The sequence below is a fragment of the Lithobates pipiens genome, unplaced genomic scaffold, assembly GCF_037356315.1.
Source record: "Lithobates pipiens isolate NorthernLeopardFrog02 unplaced genomic scaffold, aLitPip1_a1.2 Scaffold_13, whole genome shotgun sequence".
Taxonomy (NCBI): domain Eukaryota; kingdom Metazoa; phylum Chordata; class Amphibia; order Anura; family Ranidae; genus Lithobates; species Lithobates pipiens.
In genome coordinates, this window is record NW_027507718.1 from 134,572,508 (window position 1) to 134,585,641 (window position 13,134).

General features: G+C 41.8%; 1 long non-coding RNA gene across 1 annotated transcript in view; it reads left to right on the plus strand.

Annotated features, from left to right (window-relative positions):
* LOC143976037 (uncharacterized) overlaps window positions 1-9,963 on the plus strand; it is a 43,795-nt gene extending 33,832 nt beyond the window's left edge. The window contains exon 3 of the long non-coding RNA XR_013272464.1: window positions 9,916-9,963. This is a non-coding gene — a long non-coding RNA (uncharacterized LOC143976037). The remainder of the gene's footprint in view (window positions 1-9,915) is intronic.
* Window positions 9,964-13,134: the final 3,171 nt, after the last annotated feature.

The following is a 13,134-nucleotide window of genomic DNA, read 5'->3' on the forward strand; positions in this document are numbered from 1 at the left end:
CGTTACAAGCAGCGGGTCTGATACTGAATCAGAAGAGGAATATGTGCCCGTGAAAAGAATGCGTTGTGGCGTGGAGCAGCAGCCTACTACCAGCAGCGCAGTGCCGTTCACCTCGAGAGCAGTGCCGTCCACCTCGAGAGCAGTGCCGTCCACCTCGAGAGCAGTGCCTTCCACCCCGAGAGCAGTGCCGTCCACCCCGAGAGCAGTGCCGTCCACCCCGAGAGCAGTCCCGAGAGCAGTGCCGTCCACCTCGAATAGGGGCCATGCCAGCCTTCCCTATGCCCTTCAACACCCCCTGTGGCTGCCCTCTAATTCCGGAGAAGCAAATATCCCCCCCTTCACCACCCAGCCAGGTGTCCAGGTGAACACCGATGATTTTTCAATGCTAGATTTTTTTTTATTTGGCTTTCACGAAGACTTACTATCATCCATTGTGGCCCAGTGCAACCTCTACGCACAGCAGCACATAGTAAGCAACCCTGGCTCTAGTTATGCCCGTCCCTTTCAGTGGAGAGAACTAACTGTAGAGGAATTCAAAATTTTCTTAGGCCTAACATTTTCTATGGGACTTTCAAAAAAAAAACAATTGTACTCCTATTGGTCTACCAAACCTGTCCACCACATGCCACTCTTCTCATCCCTTATGCCAAGATCACGATACGTAATGATTATGCGGTTCCTCCACTACAATGACAACACCCAGTGCCTTCCCCGAAATGACCCAGCTTTTGACAAACTATTTAAAATTCGGCCACTCCTAAATTATTTCTCTGAAAAATTTCCCCAATTATATACCCCCGAACAGAATATTTCCGTGGATGAGTCCCTTGTAAAATTCTCAGGCAGGCTTGGCATCAAACAGTTTATCCCCAGCAAAAGGGCCCGATATGGGGTTAAAATGTACAAACTTTGTGACCGAGCCACGGGATACATCTACTCCTTCCTTGTGTACGAAGGAAAGGACTCCCAACTGCACCCCCCTGAATGCCCAGAGTACATTGGAGCCAGCGGAAGAGTGGTCTGGCATCTTGTCTATCCACTCCTTGGAAAGGGATACCATCTTTATGTGGATAATTTTTATACGAGCTTGCCCCTCTTCCGCAATCTTCACCGGAGAGACACCCCAGCATGTGGTACAGTGAGAGCCAATAGAAAGGGCTTCCCGCAAAAACTCGTCAATGAAAAGCTACAACGAGGGGAGACGGCATCTTTGCGTAACCAGGAGCTATTGGCTGTCAAGTGGAGGGACAAACGAAACGTCCACATGCTGACGACAATACATAATGACACCTACATAGAAGTCTCCAGAAGAAACGGCCCAATCCAGAAACCAGCCTGCATCTATGATTACAATTTGTTTATGGGAGGAGTGGACTTTAATGATCAGATGATTGAACCATACCTTCCCACAAGAAAATCCCGCCACTGGTATAAAAAAGTGTCCATTTATCTTTTCAGTTTGGCCATGTATAACACTTATGTCCTTTACCAAAAATCTACAGAGAACCCCGTATCCTATTTGTACTACCAAGAAGAAGTTATTTCCGCCCTTTTGTACCCTGAAGGCCCACCAGAAACGATTCGCTCTGATTGTGTGAGCAGACTCCACGAACGCCACTTTCCTGACAAAATCCCCCCCAGTGAAACAGGCTGCAGACGTCAGAAAAAATGCCGGGTGTGCTCCAGAAGAGGAATTAGAAGAGACACCACATTTTATTGTCCCGATTGTCCTTCCCAACCAGGCCTCTGTATAGGTGAATGCTTCCGCCGTTACCATACTTCTCTACATTATTAGGGAAGTATGGTAAACGTAATTCTCATTTCCTGTCATTTTCCTCCACACCCCTTATGCCACTGCACTGAACTGTACATACCTCTGCCTTCTCCGACACCGACCCTGGCCTGTTATACGACCAAGCTTTTGCCTAACGCTAAACATACCTCTGCCTTCTCTGGAACTGACCCTGGCCTGTTATACGACCAAGCTTTTGCCTAACGCTAAACATACCTCTGCCTTCTCCGGAACTGACCCTGGCCTGTTATACGACCACGCTTCTGCCTAACGCTAAACTGTACCTGCCTCTGCCTTCTCTGGAACTGACCATGGACTGTTTGACCACGTTTTTTGCCTGCCGCTTGGATTGATCTTTTACCCTGCTATGCTAGTGGGAACAAAAGGGGTCTCACATATGTGAGGGGCTCCAGAATAGTTTTTCTGGATGAAGAAAACTAATTTTTTAGTTTTCTTATTCCCGAATTAGGGACTGGAGACTCAGAGGCTTCAAAGAGATTTGGGCGGGAGAAGCCTCTACCCCTTTCCCCATTATTTCATAGCCTGCTACTTGGACCATGTTCCTGCTTACTACCAGGATGGACAATATTCCTGCCTGCTGCCTGGACAATTCCATTCACTGTCGCTAACCACGTCCCTGCCTGCTGCCTGGATCAGGGCTCTCCTGCGGACAATTGGACTACTAAAACCACAGGTAATTTTTTGTTTACCCCTTACTTGGTATGTATGTGCTATGTTAGAAATATGAAGGGCCTTCAAAAATGTGATAGATTGTAAGGAAATTGGATGCGCAAGTTATGTTCCTAGAACACCTGATGATGCTTCTAAGATGTTGGGCCTCTATGTGGCCAGGCTGTGTAAAAGTCTCACACATGTGGTATCGCCATACTCAGGAGTAGCAGAATATATTTTGGGGTGTCATTTTTGCTATGTACATGCTATGTGTTGGAAATATCTTATAAATGGACAACTTTTTGTAAAAAAAATGCATTTTCATTTTTTTTCCACATTTTCCAAAAACTTTGGGAAAAAAATGAACCATTCAAAGGACTCATTATGCCTCATAGATTATACGTTGGGGTGTTTGCTTTCCAAAATGGGGTCACTTTGTGGGCGTTTCCATTGTCCTGGTGCTCCAGGGCCTTCAAAAGTGTAATAGGTGGTTGAGAGATTAGATGGGTAATTTATGCTCCTCGAACGCCTGAAGTTGCTACTTCAATGTTGGGTGTGTGTATGTGGCCAGGCTGTGTAAAAGTCTCACACATGTGGTATTGCCGTACTCAGGAGGAGCAGCAGAATTTTTATTTTGGGGTTTCATTTGTTGAATGTACATGCTGTGTGAGAGAAATAACCTGTTATAATGACAATTTGGTGTGAAAAAAAATTAAATTTAAAAAAATCTTCATTTTGCAAAGAATTGTGGGAAAAAATTACAAGTTCAAAAAACTAACGGTGCCATGTACTAAATACCTTGGAATGTCTACTTTCCAAAATGGGGTCATTTGGGGGGTTTTTGTACTTTACTGGCTTGTTAGGGTCTCAAGAAATGAGATAGGCTGTCAGTACATCAGGTGTGATCAAATTGATACATTTTCAGCGATTGGCACCATAGCTTGACCACCCTATAACTTTCACAGAGAATAAAAAATTTTCACTAATTTGGATTATTTTTACTAAAGATATTTAGCAGTATACATTTTTGGCCAAAATTATGAAGAAAAATTACTTATTTACAAAAAAAATTAATAGAAATGAAGAAAAAAGCATTTTTTTACAAAATTTTCGGTATTATTTCATTTATAGCACAAAAAATAAAAAACCCAGAGGCGATCAAATACCACCAAAAGAAAGCTCTATTTGTGTGAAAAAAAGGACGAAAATTTCATATGGGTACAGTGTTGCATGACTGAGTAACTGTCATTCAAATTGTGAGAGCACTGAAAGCTGAAAATTGGTCTGGTTATTAAGGGTGTTTAAGTGCCCAGTTGTCAAGTGGTTAAAGTAAGGCCTATTTTTGGTTTCATCAAGAGTACCTCTATAGGGTTACCGTGTGAAGGCACCACCAACTCCAAAAGACCAATTTTTCTGCAACTGTTTGAAAGAGGCATCAAATTTGAATTTTTTTACAATAAGGCCAAGTCTTGCTTTCATCAAGAGTACCTCTATAAGGTTATGGTGTGAAGACACTACCAACACCCAAAGACCTATTTTTGCACCTGTTACTTCTATCCAAAGTCTGCGTAAGAGACACCAGAACTAATCTAAAAAAAAATGAATCTTGGCCTGAGTGTACTATAAGCTGACTTATTCATATAAGGCTTGTTCACTGTGGTGCAAAACTTTGTTATTTCCATCCACAGTCTGCCAAAGAAACAACAGAATTTATCATAAAAATCTCTAATCTTGTTCTAAGTGCACTACATTGTGGCCTCATCATACAGACTGGCTCCCCAAGAAGCTTGCAGGAAAAATCTATTTAAATGTATTTTTTTTCATGGAAAGGTCCGTTTTGCTGCAGCAGGTTCTATGCAAGGTGCACATGCACCACTTTTCAGGCAGACTAAGGGGACCCCCAGGCACTATATTTAAAGGCATTTTTCATTTTCATTGTTTCACTTTAGGTATTGTTAAAATCACTGCTTCTTTAAAAAAATAAAAAAATTTCAAGTTCGGGTCCCATAGATTTCAGTGGGAATTCACGGTTCAGGTGCAAACTATTGCGATGTTCGAGAGTATTGGTGGAAACTGAACCAGGGGGGTGTTTGGCCCATCTCTAATCAGGAATATACTAGTCTGTCTATACACTTTAGCTCTCTTCATCAACATATACAGTATGAAACATAAGGGGTTTTTTTAGGTGCCAAAAAGTCACCAAATTCTATAAAAATATCAAATTTTATAATACATAAATGTTAAAAATCAATTAAATAAAAACCATCACAGAAATTACATTACTTTTGATGTTTGTACAGTGACTTCAGCTCAACATGTTTTGCCAATCAATAGCTTCCTCAGGAGGCTTCTAAAGTACTGCATGCATGTCACTACCGAAAAAGCATAATGTATATATAAACAATATATATAAAGTAACAACACAATATTTCAACACAAAATTCTCAAATTGATATTACTGTTTACATTTGAACATGTGAATACAACAATAGATGTGGTTCAACTGAAAGGCTGTCTTATCCAGGATGCCTGAAGGTATTATAATAATATATAAATATATATAAATAATATATAAATCTACAAGCTTTAGAAATCTCCTGAGGAAGCCATTGATTGGGGGAACATGTTGAGCTGAAGTCACTGTACATACACCAAAAGGCGCATTGAATTTCTGTGATGGTTTTTATCCAATTTATGTTTTTATCATTTATGTACTATAATAAAATATTCATTTTTTATAGAATTTGGTCACTTTTCATTGTGGCACCTTAAAAATACCCTTGTGTTTCATATATGTTCTTTAATTACTTGATGGGATGTGATGCCTTTGATCCCTATTCCTCAGACACCTGGCAACTCAACATAATATCTCTTCATCAACAGAATACACATTCTTTTAGAGTCCAGATTGTTGAGAAGATAGGTCAACCTGACTGGGGTGACGACCGATACCCCCTCCTGTGTAGGAGGGAGGGATTTAGAATATTTAAATTGTACATTTGTACAGTTGTGCTCATATGTTTACATACCCTGGCAGAATGTATGATTTATTGGCCATTTTTTTGGAGAGTATGAATGATAACACAAAAACTCTTCTTTCACTCATGGGTAGTGTTTGGCTGAAGCCATTTATTATCAATCAACTGTGTTTACTCTTTTTAAATCATAATGGCAACAGAAACTACCCAAATGACCCTGATCAAAAATGTACATACCCGGCTCTTAATACCATGTATTGCTCCCTTTATTATCAATGACAGCTTGAAGTCTTTTGTGGTATTTGTGGATGAGGCTCTTTATCTTCTCAGATGGTAAAGCTGCCTATTCCTCTTGGCAACAAGCCTCCAGTTCCTATAAATTCTTGGGCTGTCTTGCATGAACTGCACGTTTGAGATCTCCCCAGAGTGACTCAATGATATTGAGGGCAGGAGACTGAGATGGCCACTCCAGAACCTTCACTTTATTCTTCTGTAGCCAATGACAGGTCAACTTTGCCTTGTGTTTTGGATCATTGCCATGTTGGAATGTCCAAGTATGTCCCATGCACAGCTTCCTGGTTGATGAATGCAAATGTTCCTCTGGTATTTTTTGATAACATACTGCATTCATCTTGCCAACAACTTTGACCAAATTTTCTGTGCCTTTTTAGCTCACACATTCCGAAAACATCAGCGATCCACCTCTGTACCTTTCATCATAGGCCTTGTTGACTCTTCTCCAAATGTAGCATTTATGGTTGTGGCCTAAAAACTCAATTTTGATCTCATCACTCCAAAGAACTTTGTGCCAGAAGGTTTGAGGCTTGTCTCTGTGCTGTTTGGCGTATTGTAAGTGGGATACTTTTGTGGCATTTGCGTAGTAATGGCTTTCTTCTGGCGACTCGACCATGCAGCCCATCTTTCTTCAAGTTCCTCCTTATTGTGTATCTTGAAACAGCCACGTCACATGTTTTCAGAGAGTCCTGTATTTCCCCTGATCATCCTGAACAATTTTCCTGGCAGTTGTGGCTGACATTTTAGTTGGTCTACCCGACCGTGGTTTGGTTTCAACAGAACCACTCATTTTCCAATTCTTGATTAGAGTTTGAACACTGCTGATTGGCATTCTCAATTCCTTGGATAACTTTTTATATCCCTTTCCTGTTTTATACAGTTCAACTACCTTTTCCTGCAGATCCTTTGACAATTGTAGCACTGGATTACCAGAAACTCATTGATCTTTTATACACACACACTAATTACAAGCAAACAGATCACAGGTGAGGATGGTTACCTTTAATAGCCTTTTCAAACCCTTTTGTGTCAACTTGTGTGCATGTTATCAGGCCAAAATAACCAGGGTAAACTTTTGATCAGGGTCATTTGGGTAGTTTCTGTTGCCATTATGATTTAAAAAAGCAAACACAGTTGATTGATAATAAATGGCTTCAGCTAACCATGAGTGAAAGAAATGTTTTTTTGTTATCATTCATATTCTCTGAAAAATGGCCAAGAAATCATAAATTCTGCCAGGGTATGTAAACTTATGAGTACAACTGTACACCTAAAGGTCTTAATTTTGATTGGGACATTACAAATTATTATAGGTAATTTGTTCTTTCCTCTTTATAATGTTTCATCCATTCCCTTGGCATTCTTTTTCAATTTCATTATCTATTGTATCCTTTATTATTTTCTCTCTTATGTATAACACTGCAATATTTGGGGGTTATGTAGCTTTACTGTATAGCTTACCAATCTCTAATGAGCTCCCATTATGTCTGTGGTTTGTGTCGTTTTGTCTTTTTATCAATTTTGATTCTAATCTAGAGCATATACATTCATTGTTTTTACATTTTTCCACAATAAACTTTATTTATTTTAACCATGCTCACTAGGCTAACATACGCAGGTAGAGTTACATTTTTTTTCTATATTTAGAAATATATTGGTCACTTTTAAATGAATAACTTATTAATAACTACACTGGTCATCTTAAATGAATAACTCAGCAATAATGTTTTGCAATTTTTTGCAGTTTAGTTATTCCATTTTTCCTTTTTATATATATCTGCTGTATGGCAGTCTTGATGTTTGTGACCAGCTTTGATGTTTTTAACCGTTTTTATCCACTTGATTGCTTGTACAAAATATATGCCAGAGAATATCACAGTAATGTACCTATGTCCCAGAGTCAAGACTCAATAATTAAAAAACATATAGGAGCAAAACCTCGGTTAACATTTAGACGTACCCCCTTATTACGGGACCGTTTGGTATCAAGTTTCTATTTGACTAATGGACAAGAGACAAAAAAATGTACTGGTTTATACAAATGTGGGAACTGCGATTTCTGCCCCTGGATCAAACAGGGTGCAGAAACCGCACTCCCAAATGGAGAGGTCCTCCATCTAAAATCCAGAGCAGACTGCAAAACACAGGGTGTAGTATATTTAATGACCTGTATATGCGGAGCCTTCTATGTCGGAAAGACTATGAGATGTTTGTGGCAACGCATTAAAGATCACGTATATGTATCCTCAAATGGAAAAATGTTAACAACAATTAGTAGACACATTGATCTATGCCATGCGTTTGATGCAACTTGTATCATGTTCAGTGTCTTGGAGATCATACCAAGGGACCCACGTGGGGGAAACTGGGACAAACGTATCCTACAAAGAGAGACGATTTGGATTGAGAGACTCAATGCCACTCAAGCTCCAGGCCTGAACGAGACCCAATCATACAAACCTTTTCTTTAAAATCCCCTTATCCCCCCTCCCCCCCTTTCACTTTTTTTTTTTGTCCTCTCGCCTGCCTAATGTCCTGATGCGAATATAGATATTTGGACATTTGGATAATGTCCTTAAATCCTATCAAATTATACACTGCATCGGGATTCAATATCTATTTCAAAAGTTTTCCGTCGTTTTTTCTTTTGTTTTTTTCTTAAAAAACTAAAATTATTTTATATGTATATAATTTTGATTTAAGTTTGAATAATGTTGATGTGATGCTATCTCTGTGTTTAAATGTTCTATTCCTGTTTATGGGAAGGACGCTTTCTTCCTTCCCCTTTCTCCTTTTTTTTTTTGTTGATTTTTTCATTGACGTGATTGCAATATGCGACCACGTAAGCGCAGCCCACAATGGCCCCGTTGTTCTATACTCAGGGTCTATGGGTTGGCGCTATGTCATGGGGGACTGTGGAAATTCCCAATCTCCCGTGATGTTTCCCCTCGGGGTACCCAAATCAGCCTCCGCGCCGATCGGGGAGTGTTTGCATGGTGTTCCTCTCTTATCCGGCGTGTGTGTTTGGATACTGGGCGGAACGATCGATACGCCCACCTCCACTACATGCGCTGAATGCGAGGACATCGCACTTCCGGTCCGCAATGTTTTTGGCTGACCGGGGTTACCCGAGGAGGCGTGGTCGGGTGGAACGTCATTTCCGCCTAGTGCGGAATGACGTCACTACCAGGATGGTTATGCATAAGTGGACACACGGGGCCGGCGTCCATGCACAGCGGTCCCATGTCTGCATTAGACGAACTACTATAGGGGGTAATAGGGTTTTCTCCCCCCCCCTTCCTTACTTTGGACGACTGTGGGAAGCTTGTCTCTATACTTACCTGTATTAGGAAATCGCTAGAATCGATCACTTCATTTAAAGGTGACAGAATACTACATTCATTTAATTCTTTATTTATTTGCAATTATATGTTTTGTTTTTCACTACATTGCCATCAACATATTCTGTGCACTCTCTATGCACCATTACCTTCTTCTGTAATTATTATTTTATACGTTCTACATCTCTCCTAGAGTTATTCACTATATCTTGTTTGATATTTATTAATAAATATTGTTTTCTAAATAATGGATTACCTGCTGAATAAACTAGGTTATATCTTTATATATATACACAATTTCCCCTATGTATCTATCTATAAATATTCTAAAAAATATTTTTGTTTAATTTCTTTATACAGTGCACGGGGCACCAGAACTTGTACCGTTATGTGACCTTTTGGCCACTTCACACCATAAAAAAACATCTGAAACCTTTATGCCAAACTATAGGCTCCAACATAGATTGAAGTGGTTTCATTAAGTGAACCTTTGCTGTTCTATCTCTTTTGGGAAAATATTCCCCTTTTTCACTCTTCCTCTCCCTTTTGGTCCATCTTCCTTTGGGGCATACCCACGAAGAAATGTAAGTAAATGCATTATAACACCAACACTATATGCACGAAATGTAAATGTCATATCCGTTCCCATGTTGCTTTTTAGTCATGAGAGTCCTCAAAAATCCCCTCCCCACCTTTTTTTTTTCCCCTCTAGAACATTTTAGCATTTTGATAGACTGTATGAATAAACATATATGTAATGTATAAATGAATATATATGCAATGTTTTATGCTATGGATCCTATTGATATACTGTACACATTTTCTTTTTATATTGTAGAAAATTGCTAAAGCTCCTGAAGAAGCTTGAAACATGTAGAGCACCGGGACATATTTAAGTTTCAGTTATATATTTGATATCCTCTACATTCTGTATCATTGTACAAACTGCTAATCTTTGGATATATATAGAAATGAATATGAATTATGTGTAGATTGTACCAATCTTGATAGGATATCAAACGGGACTTGATGTGTATTTATAATTCCTTTCTTTTTTAGTTTTGATTTTAAATTACAGTAATATTATTTTTTTTTAAAAATAATAAATAATATTTTTGAATATATTGGTTGTTTTTACAACTTTTTCTTTTGCCTAAAAAGTCCAATTGAACCTACACTTTTCTTTGAGGTCTTTTGTGCGAAGGTTCCTCTGTTTTCCCCTTTCCCCATTTCCCTATAAATTCTTTTTTAAAGTTATGATTAGGACGTGGCAACCGGTTGTTTTGACCTTTTAGTGTATCCACAGACACCACCCTGTGATAGATACACACCCTCATTTAAATACTAGTGTAGAAGATGTACATCATGGTGATGAAAGGTACAGACAGGCTAACGCGTTTCACATCAATATAGATGCTTAATCATAGCTGGTGACCACAATCAGAGTGAAAACATTTATAGTGCAATAAAACCAATTGGGATAGACAACCCCCAGAAACTCCTCCCATATCTAATCAGACTAAAGTGGAAACCAAATGTGCACAGGAAAAAGGGCAGCACAAAAAAACAGAAAGCCAAAAGGATTAAGACCTCTGAAAGAATGATACAACATTAACTAGTTGCTGACCGCCGGCCGTCAAATGACGGCCAGGCGGCGCAGCTATTGTGGCGGGAGGCCGTCATATGACGGCCTCCCGTTTAAACAGGGATGCGCGCGATCGTGCGCGCGCATCCCTGTTTCTTCGGTGGCGGCGTGTCACGGAGACACCGCTCGCCACCGAAGGGGGTGAACAGCCATTCGTTATGGCTGTTTACCACGTGATCGGCCGTGATGAAGTCACGGCCGATCACAGATGGTCACACCCCCTACGTGCACGGCGCATGCGCGCGATCGCGAGCGCGCTGCGCGTGCACGTCGGTGACGGCGTGTTCCCCGGGAACACTGCTCGTCACCGACACTGGTAAACAGCCATTGGCTGGCTGTTTACCCACGTGATCGGCTGTGATCCTTTCACAGCCGATCACTAAAATGTAAACAAACCGCGGTAACGGGATGTTACCGGGTTCTCCTCCTCACACACCGATCGTGTGTGAGGAGGAGATTGCGGTAACATCTCGTTACCGCATACAGTGTACACCAAACATACTGATTGCCCCCCCCCCCCCAATAAAGAGGACCTGTCACCACCCCTCATAGTACCTGTCAATCACAGTCCATCAGAGTACCTGTCACAGTCCATCAGAGTATTTGAGTACCTGTCTCAGCCCATCAGAGTACCCGAGTACCTGTCCCAGCCCATCAGAGTACCCGAGTACCTGTCCCAGCACATCAGAGTACCCGAGTACCTGTCCCAGCCCATCAGAGTACCCGAGTACCTGTCCCAGCCCATCTGAGTACCCGAGTACCTGTCACAGCCCATCTGAGTACCCGAGTACCTGTCCCGGCCCATCAGAGTACCCGAGTACCTGTCCCGGCACATCAGAGTACCCGAGTACCTGTCACGGCACATCAGAGTACCCGAGTACCTGTCACGGCACATCAGAGTACCCGAGTACCTGTCACGGCACATCAGAGTACCCGAGTACTTGTCACGGCACATCAGAGTACCCGAGTACCTGTCACGGCACATCAGAGTACCCGAGTACCTGTCACGGCCCATCAGGGTACCCGAGTACCTGTCACGGCCCATCAGGGTACCCGAGTACCTGTCACGGCCCATCAGGGTACCCGAGTACCTGTCACGGCCCATCAGGGTACCCGAGTACCTGTCACGGCCCATCAGGGTACCCGAGTACCTGTCACAGTCCATTAGAGTACCGAGTACCTGTCACAGTCCATTAGAGTACCGAGTACCTGTCACAGTCCATTAAAGTACCGAGTACCTGTCACAGTCCATTAGAGTACCGAGTACCTGTCACAGCCCATCTGAGTACCCGAGTACCTGTCACAGTTCATCTGAGTACCTGTCACCGCCCTTCAGAGTACCCAAATACCAGTCACCAAACCATCAGAGTACCTGTCACCAGGCCATCAGAGTACCTGAGTACCTGTCACCAGGCCATCAGAGTACCCGAGTACCTGTCACCAGGCCATCAGAGTACCCGAGTACCTGTCACAGTTCATCTGAGTACCTGTCACCGCCCTTCAGAGTACCCAAATACCAGTCACCAAACCATCAGAGTACCTGTCACCAGGCCATCAGAGTACCTGAGTACCTGTCACCAGGCCATCAGAGTACCCGAGTACCTGTCACCAGGCCATCAGAGTACCCGAGTACCTGTCACCAGGCCATCAGAGTACCCGAGTACCTGTCACCAGGCCATCAGAGTACCCGAGTACCTGTCACCAGGCCATCAGAGTACTCGAGTACCTGTCACCAGGCCATCAGAGTACTCGAGTACCTGTCACCAGGCCATCAGAGTACCCGAGTACCTGTCACCAGGCAATCAGAGTACCCGAGTACCTGTTCCAGTCCATCTGAGTACCCAAGTACCTGTCACAGTCCATCTGAGTACCCGAGTACCTATCTCCAGCCCATCAGAGTACCCGAGTACCTATTTGCAGCCCATGTCTCATAGAATATACGTTGGGGTGTTTACTTTCCAAAATGGGGTCATTTTGTGGGTAATTTCACTGTCCTGGTGGTCCAGAACCTTCAAAAGTGTGATGGGTAGGAATGAAATAAGATGTGTCATTTATGCTCCTAGAAGGCCTGAACGTACTACTTCAATTTTCGGCCTCTCTATGTGGCCAGGCTGTGTAAAAGTCCTACACATGTGGTATCGCCATACTCGGGAGGAGTAGCAGAATGTATTTTGGGGTGTAATTTTTGCTATATACATGTTATGTGTTAGAAATATCTTATAAATTGACAATTTTGTGTAAAAAAAAATGCGTTTTAATTTTTTTTCACATATTCCAAAAACTTCTGGAAAAAAATTAACCATTCAAAAGACTCATTATGCCTCACAGATTATACGTTGGGGTGTTTGCTTTCCAAAATGGGGTAATTTTATGGGAAATTCCATTGTGCTGGTACTCCAGGGCCTTCAAAAG